Genomic DNA, 19,594 nt, shown 5'->3' with positions numbered 1-19,594 from the left:
AGAGGAGGGAGAGTCTCAGGGTAGAGACAGGAGACCAATGCAGTCGTAGCCGACGACCAAGCGGGCTAAGCCTGCTGATACGAGAGCATGAGGCCAGAAGGGCTACACTTGTGGAAAGTGTGGCAAGAGTCATGAGGGATCTTGACGAGCAGGGATTTGCTACAAATGTGGCAAAGAGGGGCATATGGCGAAGGACTTCCCCAAGGGATTTTCGGTTTGCTTTCATTGCAACTAGACTAGCCACTGGAAGGTCGAGTGTCCTCAACTTACTCATGGATCAGCCCAGGCTTCTGCTCCTGTTGCTTTGCACGTTGCTGATGGCCAGCCGGTGAAGGCCGAGGCTCCGAGCCCTCGTGGGAGATCCTTCCAGATGATTGCGGAGGAGGTCCGTGCAGCACCTGACATTGTTGCTGGTATGTATCTCCTTATTTATGATATTGTTATTATATGTTTATGCTTATATTGTGTTTTATATAGTTACTTTCCTTGTGAATTATGTGCCTGCTTTGGTGTTATTTGACTCAGATGCGAGTTGATCCTTCGTGTCTTTATCCTTTAGTCATCACATTAGTGTTAGACGCAAGGCTTTGAGTCGACCACTGAGGGTTTCTATAGCCAATGAGCATGCGGTTTTTGCCATTGATGTATTCCGGGGATGTGTTTTGGAGATTTTCGGTGTTGGGTTTCCGATAGATCTGGTAGCGATAGCGATGGGGGATGTATGTGTCATAGTAGGCATGGATTAGTTGAGCCGGTTTGGAACCGTGATTCATTGTGAGAGACAGAAGGTGACGATACGAGACCATAGTGGGGGAGTGCTTACGGTCTATGGCGAGGGGACTAGATCGGGATCCGCCTTCTGCTTTGCCACCAGGGCAAGAAACGTTATCCACTACCGAGGATCAACGATTTGTTTCACCAGTTGCAGGGAGCATCTTGGTTTTCCAAGATTGATTTGAGATCTGGGTATCATTAGATGAGAATCTGCGAGGAGGATATCCAAAAGATGTCTTTTCAGATTCGTTATGGTCATTACGAGTTTGTGGAGATGCCTTTCGGGCTCACCAATGCACCGATGGCATTCATGGACCTCATGAACCGGGTGTGTAGGCCCATGTTGGATCAGTCGGTGATCATGTTCATCGATGACATTTTGGTATACTCGAGGCCTAGGGAACAACACGATGAGCATCTTCGGGAGATTCTTGGGGTGTTGAGGATGGAGAGGTTTTATGCCAAATTCTCCAAGTGTGATTTCTGGTTACGAGATGTCCAGTTTTTAGGACACCTCGTTAACCAGAATGGGATTTTGGTCGAACCGGCCAAGATTGAGGCAGTTATGCAGTGGGAGGTGTCGAGGTCCCCATCCGAGATCAGGAGTTTTCTGGGTCTTGCAGGCTACTATCGGAGGTTTATTAGAGATTTCTCCAAAATTGTTGTTCCTCTCACCAAATTGACCAAAAAGGGTGTTATCTTCGCTTGGGGGCCTGAGCAACAGGCATCATTCGAGACTCTTCGTCATATATTGTGCAAAGCTCCAGTGCTAGCCCTTCCAGAGGGAGTAGAGGACTTCGTAGTCTACTGTGATGCTTCCATATCCGGATTGGGTGTCGTGTTGATGCAGAGGGGACACGTGATAGCATATGCGTTGAGACAGTTGAAGCCTCACGAGACGAGATATCCCACCCATGATTTAGAGTTAGGGGTGGTGGGATTCGCCCTCAAGATTTGGCGCCACTATCTTTGTGGTGTCTGATGTACCATATACACGGACCATAAGAGCCTAAGATACCTTATGGATCAACCCAACCTGAATATGAGACATAGGAGGTGGTTGGATGTAGTGAAAGACTATAACTGTGAGATTTTGTATCATCCTGGAAAGGCTAATGTGGTAGCAGCTGCCCGGAGTCGTAGAGCAGCAAGTGCTTCGATTCGAGACATGTGTATGAGGATGACGGTGATGAATCCATTCTTAGATACCATTCGAGAGGCCCAAGAGGTGGCCATGAGACCAGAAAACCGTAAGAGAGAGCGGGTGATCATGCATATTTCTGAGTTTGAGACTGATAGTCGGGGGCTTACGGCCTTCCATGGGTGGATATGGGTGGCATATACAGGTGGAGCTCGACGGATTTAGATGGAGGAGGCCCATAGGTCGAGATTCTCAATCCATCGTGGGGCCACCAAGATGTATTTAGACTAGAAGAAAGATTATTGGTTGCCATGTATGAAGAGATATGTGGCATGGGTAGTCGCGAGATGTGTTGACCTGTCGTTAGGTCAAGGTAGAGCATCAGCATCCCCATGGACAGTTGCAGCCTTTAGAGATTCCCCTGTGGAAGTGGGAACAAATGTCCATGGATTTTATCACCAAATTGCCGAGGACTGCGAGGGGTGTCGACGCGATATGGGTGATTGTAGATCGGTTGACAAAAAGTGCTCACTTTATGGTTATAAGTGAGAACTCTTATGCAGAGAAATTGGTCGAGGTCTACATTTGAGAGGTGGTGGCACGACATGGAGTGCCAACATCGATAATGTCAGATCGTGATGTGCGTTTTACTTCCAGGTTCTGGAAGAAATTTCATGAGGAGTTGGGTACCCGGATACATTTCAGCACCACATACCACCCGCAGACAGATGGCCATATCGAGCAGATGATTCAGACGCTCGAGGACATGCTACGCACATGTGTTATGGATTTCGGTGGGAGTTGGGACTCCTACCTGCCCTTGGCTGAGTTTTCGTACAACAACAACCATTACTCCAGTATTGGGATGCTTCTCTTTAAGCTTCTCTATAGGAGGAGGTGTCGGACTCCCATATGTTGGGGGAGGTCAGGCAGAGAGTGATAGGGAGCACTGAGATAGTGCTCAAGACGACAAATCAGATCCAACAGGTTAGACAGAGGTTGCTAACGACCCATAGTCGTCAAAAGAGTTATGCATATAGGAGATGTTCCGATCTAGAGTTCCAGGTCAGCGATTTTGTCCTCCTGAAGGTATCCCCATGGAAAGGGGTGATTCGATTTAGGAAACGGAGCAAGTTGGGCGCTAGATACCTTCCAAATTCATGACACCTTCCATGTATCCAAGCTGAGGAAGTGTGTAGCCGACGAGACGGCAGTGGTTCCTTTAGAAGACATTCAGGTTGATGATCACCTGAACTACATTTAGAATCTGGTGGCGATTTTGGATAAGAAAGTGAAGGTCTTGAGAAATAAGGAGGTGCCTTTGGTTAAGGTTCAGTGGCAGCATCGGAAGGGATCCGATTGGACTTGGGAGCCGGAGCACGTAACACCCGTAGATCCGAGCTAGTCAATTTCGAGACGATAAGCATCAAAAATGACTTTTTGATGGAAGATTATTTAGAAGGATCGATCTTAACTAAGTTGTAGTATATGTCACAAGGTTTCCGTGCATATAAAGAACGCCGAAATCCGAGTTATAACGAAGAAGTTATGACATGTCGAAGTTTCGCGACAGAGCCAGCACGACACAGCGCGATGTAAATAGTGAATTTACGTTAGAGCGATATTTAGCCTTAGTATGAGGAAGTTATGATTTTTCGAAGTTTCAACTTAGCGGTATGCAGCCCGAATACTCGATTTGGGATCGAGCGGTTTTTAGCCGACACAACCTAAACGAGAACCTAAGATCTCGTTAATAGTAGCATAACGACAAAAAGACAGACAAAAACGGAATTCAGATGAAGGAGTTATGAATTTTGAACGGATTTTTCCTGTCCCGGCCTACTAAAAATAACATATTAATAATATATTAAAATTAAAGTCAAAATTAGCCAACGAAGTCTAAATAAAAGTTGTAGATCTTGTTTTTACCTACACGTGGATAGAAAGAACTTCGAAAACGGAGTTCGTATCCGAAAGTTATGAATTTCTGAAGTTCGGGGCGCGAAACCCCAAAACTGTCATAACTCATGAGGTGAACATATGTAGTTCACGAGGTGAGCCCAGTTCACGAGGTGAGCATTACTGACTCACGAGGTGAACAGATGAGACGTCTTCCAGGGCAAGTGGCCATGATGAACGCAATGACGTATCGAGCTCACGAGGTGAATATTAGAAACTCACGAGGTGAGCTAGCTCACGAGATGAATATTAGAAATTCACGAGGTGAACCCAGAAAATTCACCCTATAAATAGAATTCAAGGGGCAGTCGAGTTTGGTTGCTCATCTCATCTCTCTCACTCCCGATACTCTCCCTAAGCCCTATTTTAACCCCCGAAGACCCGATATCATCCTGAGACCCGAAGAGAGTCCCGAAGCCCGAAGATCCCAAGAAGAAAAGAGTTTCCGAGCCGAAGCTCTGCCTGCGAGAAGTCCGGTGTGTGAAGATCTTCCAGTTTCACCGAAGAATACTACTTCTACAAGCAGTAGTGTTGTCCGATCATCTTCTGATCAAGTGAGTGTATAGTCACTTTCGACTTACACATAGATATGAAGTATTTTATAAAATACGTGTTATGTGTGTGTGTGTGTGTATATATATATATATATATATATATATATATATATATTGTTGTTGTTGTTTATATGTGTGAGTGTGTGGTTACTTTCTTCTAACACATAAATATGAAGTGTTTGCTTTGAAATACGTGTTATGTGTATATATATATATATTGTTGTTTATTTGGATTGAGTGTATAGTCCCTTTCATAAACACAATTTTAATACAAGTATTGTTTGAATGTATTAAGTATATGTTTTGGGTGAGAGTGTGGTCACACTCTTTTATCACATAAATATGAAGTATTTACTATAAAATACATGCTATGTGTTTATATACTATTGTTTATTGAGATAAGTGTGGAATGGATGTTTTATATGGTTTTTAAATGAGTTAAACTGTATATGTATTTTATATCTACTAATATGTTGGGTAAAACATGGGTAGATGAGATAGTTGGTATGTGATAAAATGATGAGGTATGTAAGATGATTAAGAATGATATTGGTAGATGCACCAATTAGAGAATATCATAATACTAGCAGATGCGCTTAAGAATAATATTGGTAGATGCACCATTTAGAGAATGTCATAATACCAGCAGATGTGCTTAAGAATAATATTGGTAGATGCACCAAATAGAGAATGTCATAATACCAGCAGATGTGCTTACAGGATAATCCTGACAGATGCGCTTATAGGATAATGTCGGCAGATGCGCCTAAAAGAGAATGTCATAAACCTGGTAGTCGCGCCTCATAGTGTATGACGGAATCCTGGCAGAGGCGCTTAAAGGATGATGTTGGTAGATAAGCCTTATGTAGCAATAGATTTTGTGCCAATTCCTTAGGTCAATCCTTAGGAATAAATGAATGACGGGTAGTTAAATTCTTAGGGTAAAAACCTAAGAAATAAAGAAGATAATGAGGATGAGTAATTGGGTTGATTGTTTGATGGTTGAATATAATAATTAAATTATTGTGGGTCGAAAACCCTATATGCTCACCAGGCTCCCAAGCCTGACCCACTCAGTTTTCTTTGTATCACATGTATTAATACGAAGACGTATTTCACTAAGAGATTAAAGGAGATGTAAATCATTAGTGTAAATAAATGTAAGTTTTGTTTATGCTTATGTGTCTGTATCGGAACATGACATCCCGAGATTTTTTTATATAATGAAAATACATTTCTTTAAGAAATGCTTTGATAAATTCTTATCATATTTTGTTTTGGGAACAAATTCCGCAACTGTTTTCTATAAAAGATTACTCTGATTTTAAAAACAAAGCATAAACAAATCGGTCTTTTCTGGCCGTGAAATTGGGGATGTCACAGAGCAGTACCCAGAGTTGTTTCTAGTGGACGACTTCGAGGGGGAAGTCTGATTCTAGTGGGGGAGAATTGTAACATCCCGACTCCCAGGTATAAATTTAAAGTGTTTTATATTCATTTTGACAGGGCAACTCGACGAGTTGGAGGCCCCCATTCGTCGAGTAGAGATTGAGATGGCAGCGTGGACTTTGGAATCAACTCGACGAGTTGGAGGATCCAACTGAACGAGTTGGAGTTGAGTGTGAAAACCCTAATTTTCAGGGTTTGCACCCTATTTAAAGCACCTTAAGACCTTTACCCCGCCTCCCTCATGTGACATCCCCAAAATCACGGCCAGAAAAGACCAGTTTGTTTATGCTTTGTAAAAATCAGAGTACTTCATTTTATAAAAGTGTTGCGGAATTTGTTCCCAGAAAAACATGGTAAATACGTTATTAAAACATTTTCGAAGAAACGTATTTATTTCATTTTAAAACGTTTGGGATGTCATCGTTAATACAGAAACATAAGCATAAACAGAACTTACAATTGTTTACACTAGTGATCTACATCTCTTTAAATCTCTCAGTGTAAAGTGACTTCATATCAACACCTGTGATATAAATAAACTGAGTGGGTCAGGTTGGGAAACCTGGTGAGTACATAGGGTTTTCAACCCACAATAATATAATTATTATGTTAAACAATCAAACAATCCACCCAATTACCCATCCCCATTATCTTCTTACTCTTAAGGATTTAACCTAAGAGTCATCTATCCTGCATTCGTTTATTTCGAAGTCCCTTGCTTTCAGGGTTATAGGACTGGCACTAAATCCATAGCTGCCAATGTTCGTTCGTAAAGCACTAATTCCATAGCTGCTATAGTCTACTCATCGGGTACTAAATCCATAGCTACCAGTGTTCATCTAATAGGTACTAAGTCCATAGCTACCAATTCCTAACAAGTACTAAATCCATAGCTACCAGCGTCCAACTAATAGGTACTAAGTCCATAGCTACCAATTCCTAACAGGTACTAAACCCATAGCTACCAACGTCTAACAGGTACTAAGTCCATAGCTACCGGTGTTTGTCCAATAGGCACTAAGTCTATAGCTGCCAACGTATACTCTCATCATCTTATATCTCTCATCGTTCATCTACCCATGTCATACCCAACATATTCGTATAAAATACGTATACAGTTTAAATTATTTAAAACCTGTATAAAACGTTCATCCAGCATAGACAGCAAGTATTCAGATAATATGTACACATAGCACGTAGTTTATATAAAATACTTCATATCTATGTGTAAGATGAAAGGGACTATGCAATCACTTGAAAGGTGGTGACTCAGCACTCGAACAGCGCTTCGATACTCTCAAAACGATTTTCCTTCGATAAAACCTAGTACCAATACCACTAGGGTTTAGTCTAACGATAACCGCGGTTAATTAATAGTCTAGCTATTATTATTATACAAGTGTTAAACAATACTTATATAACCCATAATAATAGCCCAAGTACTTATTATAAGGTCCTAGTAACATTACTATATTAAAACGTAAGCTAAACTAAAGATAGGTTAGGCGTAGCTCACTTACAGCGGGTTTTCTCGAAAACCGGGCTTCGCTGGAGCAGCGTCCCCGAGTCGAAAGACTCTTTTTCTCGGGACTCCAGGAGCCTCGGGGCTTCCTTCGGGTGCTAGGGGGTTTTCCTAGACTTTAGGGGGCTTAAGGAGGCTTAGAGAGAAATTCTAGAGAGAGAAAGAGAAGTTGGAAGGTCTGAGAAATGAGGATGCCCCGGCACCCTTTTTATAGGCTGGAAAAGCCAAAAACTCGTCGAGTTCCAGGCCAGGTGTCACCATCTGGTGGCTAGCCTTGGGGAGGAAGCAACGGCCAGGATTGCGCCACGTCACCCGATTTCGCACAGCAACCTCCCGACTTAGAAAAATCATAACTCTCGCATACGAGCTCCGTTTTTGACGTTCTTTATATCCACACGTAGGTAAAATCAATATCTACAACTTTCGTTTAGACTCCGTCGGCTAATTCTCGACCGATCTCAAGTTTAATAGTAGGAGGCGTTTAGACTGTTAAATGACCGCGAACAATTCGTCACTCCTTCATACGAACTCCGTTTTCATCCATCTTTTTACCATTGAGTTCCTATTAATGAGATATTCAACTCTCATTTAGTTCGCGGAAGCCAAAAACCGCTCGAACGAAAATTCGAGTTTCGGGCTGTACACTGCTAAGCCGAATTTTAGAAAAATCATAACTTCCTCATACGAAGTCAGATTTGGGCGTTCTTTTTATCGACGCGCTTAGTTTAACATATTCTACAACTTTCATTTAGATTGATAAGGCTAAATCTCGCTCTATCGTAAATTCACTATTTACGCTTCCCGGTGTCGTGCCGGTTTTGCCGTAAAACTTCGACGGGCCATAACTTCTTCGTTATAACTCGGATTTCGGCGTTCTTTATATGTACGGAAACCTTGAGAAATATTCCATAACTTGGTTAAGATTATTTATTCTAAATAATATTTTGTCAAAAAGTCGTTTTCGACCCCTATTTCCTCTAAATTGACTAGCCCGGATTTGCGGGCGTCACACCTCATCACCTTATCACCCTGAGACAAACCCATTACGACCTATATTCCATTTTGAGAGTGTGTAAGCTAAGAGTGTGTGTTTGGGTGCATCCCTTGAAGAAACTTGAAGACTAAAGGGGCTTGGAACAAGAATGAGTCGTTGGATCTGACATCCATTCAGTTGTAGCAATCATTTGGAGGTAAAAATCCATAACCTTGATCACTTGTTTGTTAGATCTCTCCATTAGATAGTTTATGTCCATTTCTAGCTTCTTCTTGAGTCATTATTTGTTTTGAGCATGCTTTAAAGCTAAGACTTCAGACCCGGACACTATTAGGGCCTTTAGGCCTAAAGACTCAAGCTTTATCAATATTTGGCCAAACTTCATGCCTTAAACCCCTTGTTGAGCCTTTTTTTTTTTGGCAAAGTTAGCCCCTAAATGTCATGCATGGACGTAAAGCTTGCAACTTTACGTGGTATCTCGACCCTAGAAGGCTAGATCTAGAGTTTGGGGCCTTAGTCTTGCTTAAAAGCGTCTAAATGAGAGAAAGTTATGAAGGAACTCGATGAGTTGGTTAGGGTTTTCCCCCGATATTCTAGACACTATACAAACTCGACGAGTTGGCGAGACAACTCGGCGAGTTGACTTGAATCTTCCTAATTTTCTGAGAATAGAAGGAACTTGACAAGTCGCATAGATGCACTCGACGAGTTGAGTCAACATGGACTGTTGACTTCCGTTTACTTTTAAGGTTTGGTCAAGTTGTGGGCTTTGGAGACCATGGAGGGGTAAAATGGTATTTCACCCTTGCTAAGACTTAGTAGAAGAGTTAGCTTAACATCTTTGAAGTTGAATTATTAATTAGAGATGATTGTGATATATGTAGGCGGAGTCTAGATCGATAGTTGGAGTATGAGACATACTTGCCTTACTTACGAGGTGAGTCTCCTCACGATACTTACCTGTGTGGTAATCACTGTGCGACTGGAGGGTCTTATTGGTGTTATCAACCAGAGGGTCTTATGTGCTTATACTGATTCATGTGATATTATGCCTTCTGACTTTGTAATTTGTGATGTATATTATTCTGTGCATTTATTGAGATAGGACCAGAGGGTCCAACTGAGTTGTGAGACCGGAGGGTCTTCACTGAGACACATGACCGGAGGGTCCTTGTTGAGATATAGCCATGAGAGGCTAATTATTTGTGTGTGGTATTTTGGGGAACTCACTAAGCTTTGTGCTTACAGTGTTGTGTGAAATGTGTTTCAGGTATATCTCAGGATCGCGGGAAGGCGCTGGCTTGATTGTACACACCGGCTAGTTGATTTGTGTTTTGAGGATTCTGGGATATATGAAAAACAATCTTATGCATTGTGTTTGAAACAATTTTATAAATTGAGTCTGAGAAGTGTAAAACTGTATTTTGTGTGGATTTTAAAATGAAAATTTTATTTGAAAATTCAGAGTGTTACATTGGGCCGTGGAATGTCATTTAGGAATTTGGGCCTTTTGAGTGAACGGGTTAGGCCTTGGTTTTGGGCCAAGTAAGAAAAAGGGTAAATTGATCTTTTACCCTGGATGTTGGACAAGTAATTTAGATTCTTGATTTTGGTTCGAGATCCAATTATTAATCGGATATTATTGATGATGATAGTGCGGGGATTTTCGAGATCAGCAGACCGAGATTTTATTTGAGAGATTCAACAACTAGAGGTGAGTTTCCTCACTGTGTTATCTACATGACTCTTGCATGTGTTATGTGTTTATATGTATACCGGGCGAGGTTTGATGATTATATTGTATGCTATTTATCTTTGTGATTTTGCATGTATGTATATGTTTGTATGTATACCGGTGGGGCCCGATGCCAGGTGGGGCCTAATGACTGACAGATTTGTTCCGGGCAGGGCCCATCATATGTTTGATATGTATGGTATGTGGTATTTTGGGGAACTAAATAAGTTTTGTGCTGACGGTTTTCAGTTTATTGTAACACTCTAATTTTCGAATATTTTTTTTTTCATTTTTAAAATCACATAAAACCCAATATCACATTTCTCAAAAACCACAAAATGTACAAGTTGTCAAAACACAAGTCAACAAATGTTTGATAATATCCCAGAACCCTCAAAAACATAACCTCTAACTGGTGTGTACAATCAAGCCGACGCCTTCCCGTGATCTTGTGAGGTACCTGAAACACATATCACACAACATGGTAAGCACGAAGTTTAGTGAGTTCTCAAAAATACCACATACACAAATAATAATCCTCTCATGGCTATAATTCGGTTTGGACCCTCCGGTCTCACAACTCGGTGAGGACCCTCCGGTCTCACCGCTCGGTGTGGACCCTCCGGTCTTGTGTCTTAGTGAAGACCCTCTGGTCTCATAGCTCGGGTTGAACCCTCCAGTCATGTGTCTCAGTGAAGACCCTCCAGTCTCACAACTCGGTTTGGACCCTCCATTCTTGTATCTCAGAGAAACAAATCGGTTAGCAAACCACCTACCTTACCTGTTCGATGGTTCAACCGGTCAGACAAAAAACTAGATATGTTTGCCCTATTCACAGACAAAATTGAAGTACAAAAAAATAGCCAAAATATAATGTTTTTTCTATATATTACCCTATTCAAAAGAGCCGCTTTTAAATATTGACCTCTTTAACTTTCATTCATATTTATTTCCATTTTATCTTTTAATTTTTTTTGTTCTCTGAAACAGTAATAATATAATTTATTCTAATATGTCTAGCTTGGCCCTAATTTGTCGACGTATAAAAGTTTGGATGGTTGAATAATTTTATTTGGGATCAAAGGATATAAAGGATATGTATTAATGATTTTGAAGAACAAGTTAGGCAACAAGAGGTTCAATGAGATCCATATGATAGCAACAAGTGGTTCAATAGAAAATCAAGTTCAAAAAATATCGAATTTGTGAGAGATCCAAGAAACTCGATCACAATTTTGAATCATGTTCATCTAATAACCATGTTTTAGGTTGGAGTGAATGGTGTTGAGCTCACCGAGCTTTACCTCAGCCAAACAACCCTTTACCGCAAGGGATTGTCGAGTTGGAAGAAGTAAGGGAGAACAAGATAAACTCTCACTCCTCTACAACCGGTTACAGAGCCCTTGCCAAACTCGCCATGCTGAGCTCGAGGGCCGGTGTGTTGCTTGCCGAGCTGACTGATCAACAGGTGTCGAGCCCTTCCCGAGTCCACTCCTTGTAACCTTATAGGAACCTAATATTTTTATAAGTTATAACCATCTACAAGTCATGTACAAATTATGGTGGTCTGATGGAAAAGTTACATTTTAGTCCCAAGATTTTTTTTGAACGAAAAAGTCCTGAAAACTGGCAAAAAATTGCATTGTGACCCTTTTTGACCGGTTGAAACCGGTACCAAATTAATTTGGGACTATTTCGTAAACTAACTCAAAATATTGAGACTTTTCTTTAAACAAAAATATTAGGACTTTTCTGCAAACAAAACCCTTATTATTATTATTATTATTATTATTATTATTATTATTATTATTATTATTATTATTATTATTAAAAATATAAATAAGAAGACTATTTTTTGAACTTTTTATTATTAATATTGTTAATAATACATATAAATGCATTGAAATGAAAAAAATAATATTAATGACATTATTTAAGGGTGAAGGTGGAGGAGATGGTGATGCTTTTAACATTGAAATCATGAATGTCTGCTTGTATATTTTTACTTTGTGTATGGTCATTTCACATTTGTTATTATTGTTTTCAATTAAGAATATCAATACATAACAATTTAAAAGAAGTTGCATATTTGTAAATTTATATATAAATAGTTTAAGGTAAAAGGATTTCTCACTTTGTATATAAAATTGTTTAAGGTAGAAGGATTACTTTCCAAATCCAACAGATCCACTACAAACTGAAAGGCCCGGTATGCTCAAGAATCATATTAAAATGATATTGCTAAATAACATATGATACTAATGGGTCATGCTAACAACAACTTGATACAATTGATTATTTATTAGAAATTGATTTTAATAAATATTCAATAAAACTCTTATAATTAAATTGGAAATTATTTATTTCATGGAAATAATAAATTCCATTAGCAAGTAACTTAAAATATATCATATGGTATGATTTATAAGTCATGTACGAACTTTTGGACTAGTTGAATACTTTTGTCTTTTTCCTAAAAGACAAGGTTTATATTTTATAAAAGAGTTTATAAAAGTTTGACTTTCTTTCTTCCTCTTTATGCAATTTTCTAGATACGAATAAAAAGAAGAAGTGTGTGACTTGTCTAATCATGCTTATGACAATGGGGACAAGTTTGTTTAAAGTGCTAAGGACTAATGGTTAATAACTTCACTTTATGCATATAAGTAAGAGAGCCTACACTTGGATTATTTTCTAATTCATTCCTTGATGAAAAATCCAAATCCTCTCTTCCCTCTCCCGTTTCTCTCTAGTTTTGGTTAGAAAACTTGAAGAACAGTTGCCTCTTCAAGCCTTGTTGTAACGCTCTGTTCCGAATTGACTCTTAGTCCGAGGTGGTGGATTAAAGGTCGGTCATTATAAGGATTATGGCTCTTGGGAAGGTAAGATCAAGCCCCTTTTGGGTGTGGGTGATGTATTAGAAGTGATCCGGGTGTTCGGTTCGTGTTTTGGAGCCTAGGGGTATTTTGGTAAAATGGAAGTTTGGGTTTTTGTTGAAAATGGACTTTTGTTCGGAAGGTATTTAGGAAGATATGAGTTTATAGAAGTGTAGGGCTTCTCGTTACTTTTTTGTGGATATAAGGATCGTCGAAAACGGATTTATATCGAAGAAGTTATGGCCTTCGGAAGTTTAGTAGTTTTAGGCTTAGCCGAGTACGCTGGGTGTACACAAGGAATACGTTGGCGTACTAGTGAAGAAGGCAGTACGAGGGGCATACTTTTGGAGTACGTTGGGCGTACTGACTAGGATGGTCGCGAATGTTCTTCGGAGTACGCTGGGCGTACCATATGAACACTGAGTGTACGCCAATCAGACCTAATCCTTATTTTAGGGTCTTGGAACCTATTTAAACTCCTTATCTCATAACCTAACCCTAATATCTTCAGCCTCCACCCCTCTAAACCCTAGAAATTGTCATATATAATCCATGGTGGCATTTTGAGCTTATGGAGTCCATTTTTGGGGTGTTTGACCCATTTTCAAGAAGATGAAGTTTGATGCAAAGATGGGAATCAAGGAGGAGCTTATAGATCTGGCTTTTAGGACTCATTCTCAGCTTGATAAAAGGTATAAAGCTTTGAACTTGACCATTGAATGCTTAGATATATTATGTTTAGTTTTTGGATCTTTTGGTCCCAGGAATGGAGATTTATGGTTCCAAATCCGTTTTTAGGCTTGGGGTTGCCACCCTTGATGCTATTTGAGTCCCTAAGGCAGAAAGTTGTCATCTTGATGGTCAGTATTGGTTCATGCTTGAGTTAGGGTCACTTTTATGGAAGTAGAATGCCATTTTTGGAGTTTGGGTTTGTTTGGGGCATGCAAAGTCACCAAGTCAGTGACTTTATGGGTTCAGACGTTAAGTATATTTAAGATCTGTGATTTAGACTTATTGGATCAAGTATTAAGCACTTAATGGATGTTGTGCATGATCTGTTTGTATGCTGGGCGTACTATGTAGTACGCTGCGCGTACAGTCCATTTGCTCAGTACGCTAAGCGTACAAAAGAGGTATGCTGGGTGTACGCTCTCAGGAGGACTTGGGGCTTAATGAACTTCAGACCTTTGGGCCCTAATAGTTTTGGGCCCGGACTTGCGGTTTGTTGGATCTGAATGTATCTTGGGCCAATATTGGAATAGTTGGGCCTATTGGGCCTTGTGGCCCAATATAGAAATGGACTTCACATTTGTGGGCCTCGGTTTGGACCAATTCTTGGAATAAGTTGTTGTGGGCCTTCGTGGGCCGATTTGGTGTGACAAACCGAAATTTTCCATCCTGTTCAGTCTAAAGCTTCATTGAAAGTCAAACTCATTTCTGTTATCTTTTAGCACAATTAGGAGTTTATTTGAGCGTTCTGAGCCTTGTACACTTAAGGGATAAGTGTCGGGGTTTATCTGCTGAAGTTATAACACAAAGAACAAGCCTGAAACACCTTGACAAGGAGTTCACGGCAACCACATTGGAATTTACGGTCGTAAAGTCCATGTGGGCCGTAAACTCCCCCTATATGTTGATATGTTGGCCATTAGTTCATTCCTTTCTTTCCCTTGGTTGATTTCCTCCCAAATCCTCTCAAGTATCATCCCGATCTTCAAAAAATGTAAGTTTCTTGTCCTAATTAGTTGATATCTTACTTGATCTAGTGATCTTACATGATTTCATCCGTGAAATCATTCCATTTGTGTAGATCTTCAAGTTTCACCAAGAACACACACTAGTGTTCTTGGCCAAAACCGACCATTCAAGCTCCTAGATCGTAAGTACTCTTGTTCTAACTCATTGTACACTAGTTTTAACATGTTTAGAGCTTAGAAACATCAAGAATCAATGGATGAATGAGAGTTTACGGACAAGGATCTCCTAAGGCGGTAAACTCCCTATAAGGGTGCCATGATGCCCTTTTCTCCTTCCTTATGCCCAGAACTTAGTCTAGAACCATACACCATTGAACTGGGGACTTTAAACATCGAAATGGTACTTCACACCATGAGTCTACGGCCGTAAACTTATGGGGAAGTGGTCCCCAGGTCGTAAACACAAGTTAAGGTCATTTCTTGGACCTTAAACCCACCTAGCCTCTTGTTTAGCCTTGAAACACTTAACCACTTAAGACATTATAGCTTTAAGCCTCAAATGGAGACCTATTAGAGAGTTTATGGCCAAGAGTAAACTCCCCTAGGCCGTAAACTCCATTAAGTATGGTCCATGGACCATAAACTCAATAGCAATGCCTTGCACTCCTTTGTTGCAACCCAATGGCCTCCTAACACTTTGACCAAAGTGTTTTCAACACATTAGGGTGTTTATACTTGTCTAATTAGTGTTATAATCACTAATTGTGTATATATATATATATATATATATACATATGTCTTTATATGTTATTAGGATCTTTGTGTGTGTTTAAGTCTTCACTTAACACCAAGCACTTGTCCGACACTTCCATATGATCCACTCACTGCAGGTGAGTTCATACCCCTTAATTAACCTTTTAAATGTTTTTAAATGTTTATGAATGCTTTTATGGGGGGGATACAAGTTGAATCATGCTAGTTAGTACATCAATCACATGTGATTAATAACTAGCATACAAATGGATTTACTACACTTTTAGCTGTTTACTCAGTATAATACTTCCAAATGACTTACCAAAACGTTTTTACATGTTCAAGCTCTTTATCAAACTGTCTTACATATTGTATGTTTCCTTTCAAACTTTGTTACAATTGTGTTTCAAACAAAGGTTTTTCTTATACTTAAAACTATCTTATCAAACAAACTACTTTCAAAACGTTTTATAATCTGACATCAAGTCATCATTTCTTAGTTATTAAACTTTTCAAAGGTTTTACAAAACTTTTTTTTATACTTTTATATTGTCAAATGCATGCCTATATATGTATAGTTATATAAGCAATTTTTAAAGGACTTAGGACGGCTAACTCGCTTTAATTCCTTTTCCTCGTTTGGATCTGGCCTTAGGGTATCGATTATTCATCCGAATGTCGTCTAAATATTAGTTATATATCATATATACATATATAGACATAAAAGTTCCATCAATCAGTTCAGTACCTTTGGGTAGCAAAGGCATACTTTCGGTTATACACATACATTACTAGTAACTATAATAGGTATAGTTAGGAGATACTATTTACTATTCCAAGTACAAAGAATCACACAAGAGTCAGTTCATTCATGAGTCTATACTAATACATTACATACTATTACAGAAGTACAATTACAGAAATACTATTACATACAATTACAAGAGATACAATTAAAAGAGAGACAATTACATAGATAGTATTTCGTAGATACAATACACGATAACATAAGAGGACACACAATAAAGAGAAACACGGAGGAAGATACAATACACGATAACAGAACAAACATAATAAGGTGCTATAGCATGGAACAATTACAGGATCTAACTATACCAATGAATCACTAACACATTGTTCTAAACAAAAGGTGATAGTTATATTGGGTATACATGATCATATAATCTTAATGTGGATGTTCACGACTTGCAATCATTACAGAGGTCGCGTTTGGTTTCCAGAATCTCTTGATAAGGAGAGTGTTTAGTATGGGATCTAGCCATCACATTATACCTTAATACTCAAATTAAGGCAATTAGTACAATAGTAGTCACTTTATACAATACTACAGTACTTACACTTTACAAACGACAAATGTACATCGATGGGTGTCTACAGTTGTACCTATCGGCGAGTTCCCACGCCGTGATTATCCTAGTACAAAAGGTTACGATTTCAGTTATTAAATTATTTCCTTATTACCTTTATTTTTTGTCGCATTCACATAATCGATGAGGTAGATTAGATTTGAATAATAATAGTTGTACAAGGGACAAACCTTCACTTATATAGAGGTTCATACTTTCAAAACAGTCGGGTCTTGGTAGAAGACTACTTTCAAAACAGTTGGGTCTTGGTAGAAGACTACTTTCAAAACAATCGAGTATTGGTAGAATACTACTTTTTATACTAGTAGGAAATATGAGATTTTCTAGGGTTTTCATACGTATACAAACTTTTCCTCAAAATAATTACAAGTTTTATTTACAAATCAATGACATTAAAATACTTATGAATTCACCAGCTTTATGCTGATACTCGCTTTCAAAATAACTTGTATTCTCAGGTCACAAATAGACAGGTACGACGACCAGGTTTTGTGAAGATGGAGCAGTCAAGACTCGTCTTTTATTTTGAATATTCATTATGTTGTTTTATACTATGAAAGAACACACTTGTATTTAAAATTATACTATTAATGCAATGGATGATGTTGTGGCTTGTTTACTACTTTACACTGTTGCATTACTTTACATGACGTCCTCCGCCCCAGAACGTTTCCACCGTTCTTGGTTTTGGGGTGTGACATTTGGTCAGGATTATTGACTAAGGAGAATATTGAGCTTTAGTATAAGGTCCATTAGAAAGGTCTGGGCCCAGTTTGGAAAATTGGGCCATTGATGGTTTTATGGACATTAAAATGTTGGGCTTTGTTTTGGTTTGGGCCCTTAGTTTTGGATCATATTGAGCTAGGGGTAAAATGGACATTTTACCCCATGCATGGGTTAAGGATTATGGTATGGGACCCAATTGCTAATTCGCTATATTGATTGGTAGTGACAGCTCGGGTAGCTGGTGGGGCAACAACTAAGGATTTCTTCAGGAAGCTTCTGCATTCGAGGTGAGTCTTTTCACCATACCCATGGGCTACCTATGTAGATGTTTGTAGTAGATCTCTTGCATTTGGAAAGTAATCCTTCTACCTTAAACAATTTTATATACAAAGTGAGAAATCCTTCTACCTTAAACTATTTGTAAACAATTTTACAAATATGCAACTTCTTTTAAATTGTTAAGTATTAATATTCTGAATTGACCATATACAATGTAAAAGTATACAATCAGACATTCATGATTTCAATGTTAAAAACATCACCTCCACCTTAAACAACGTCATTAATATTATTTTTCATTTAAACACATTTATATGTATTATTAACAATATTAATAATAACAAGTTTTAAAAATAGTCTTCTTATTCATAATAATAATAATAATAATAATAATAATAATAATAAGGGTTTTGTTTGCAGAAAAATCATAATATTTTTGTTTACAGAAAAGTCTCATTATTTTGGGTTAGTTTACGAAATAGTCTCAAATTAATTTGATACCGGTTTCAACCGGTCAAAAATGGTTTAAATATAAATTTTACCGGTTTTCAGGATTTTTTCATTCATCAATCGAGAACCTCTTCTTCTGTCTGAATCGATATTATTCCATTCCAATTTCTTCCCGATACCTCTCAAGGAAAATCTTAAAAAAAAAAATCTTTGGACTAAAATTTAGCTTTTCCGTAAATATTAGGATTTTTTTGAAGATTTCCCAATTAAAAATCAAGTATTATCCCATGATACGATAGTAAAGTATTATCCCATGATACGATAGTAAACTTATTTTCGTAAATTAAATAAAACTATTACGTACATCAAATCCGTACTTTGAAAATTCCAATAAACTACCAAATAACATGTGTAACATGACTATATTTGTTATACTTGAGATAAAACTTTATTTTCTAGAATTTATTTCCACCGCATGAAAAACCTCAATAAAGAAAAAAGATAACCGCCACCTTCTTTTTAGAGATACAAGTCAAAACCACATTTATGAGCATTGATTTGAGTTTGGTGCATGTATGGCTTATAACTTTTCCCCTTGAGAGTCAACAGATTTCAATCTCAATTGAGCAAGAAATTGCTTTACTTGAGTCTTGACTCTTGAGAGGTGGATCATCAAATGGGGATAAGTTATACTTCGAGAAGGATGATGAATGGTAGTACTTTAATCGGTACTTTGGTTGTTCTAATGTTGTTAATACATCCGGGGAGGGCTGGGGTGTACGGGTGCTGGGGTGGGTGTCTCAATCAGTGTGTACTTATCGCTGACAAAAAGCCTGAAGAAAAATCACCATGTTATTGGAATTGTTTAGCCAACTGCTTTCCTGAATCGGGTCAAATTTCAACCCATTCATCATCGGCTAGTGAAATTGCTGGATCTCCATTACCAAATACCCCTCCCATATCTCTCAATAACAAACCCACATTTCCTCATTTTGGCTTGGGTAAAAAGTATTATTGCATCATCGGTTGTTCTTTGCATAGTTGCCTTATTCATGGTCATGGTAATCTCTCTCTCTCTCTCTCTCTCTCAATCAAGAAGTTAAATTAATTTCCGAACAGAAACACATGTAAATTATGATATATTGTGAATTTGTGATAGTCCCTTTTAGATTTTGTAGTTAATTAATAGAGGTGATTAAACTTTTTAGAATAAAATCAAAAACCAAAATTGGCTTTGAAGCAAAAACTATTACCAATTTGTATGTAATATATAAAAGGTAACAAGTTGAAAATCTCT

The sequence above is a fragment of the Lactuca serriola genome, chromosome 6 (genome assembly GCF_051521515.1).
Source record: "Lactuca serriola cultivar US96UC23 chromosome 6, Lser_US96UC23_V15, whole genome shotgun sequence".
NCBI lineage: Eukaryota > Viridiplantae > Streptophyta > Magnoliopsida > Asterales > Asteraceae > Lactuca > Lactuca serriola.
This window is presented reverse-complemented; position numbering follows the sequence as displayed.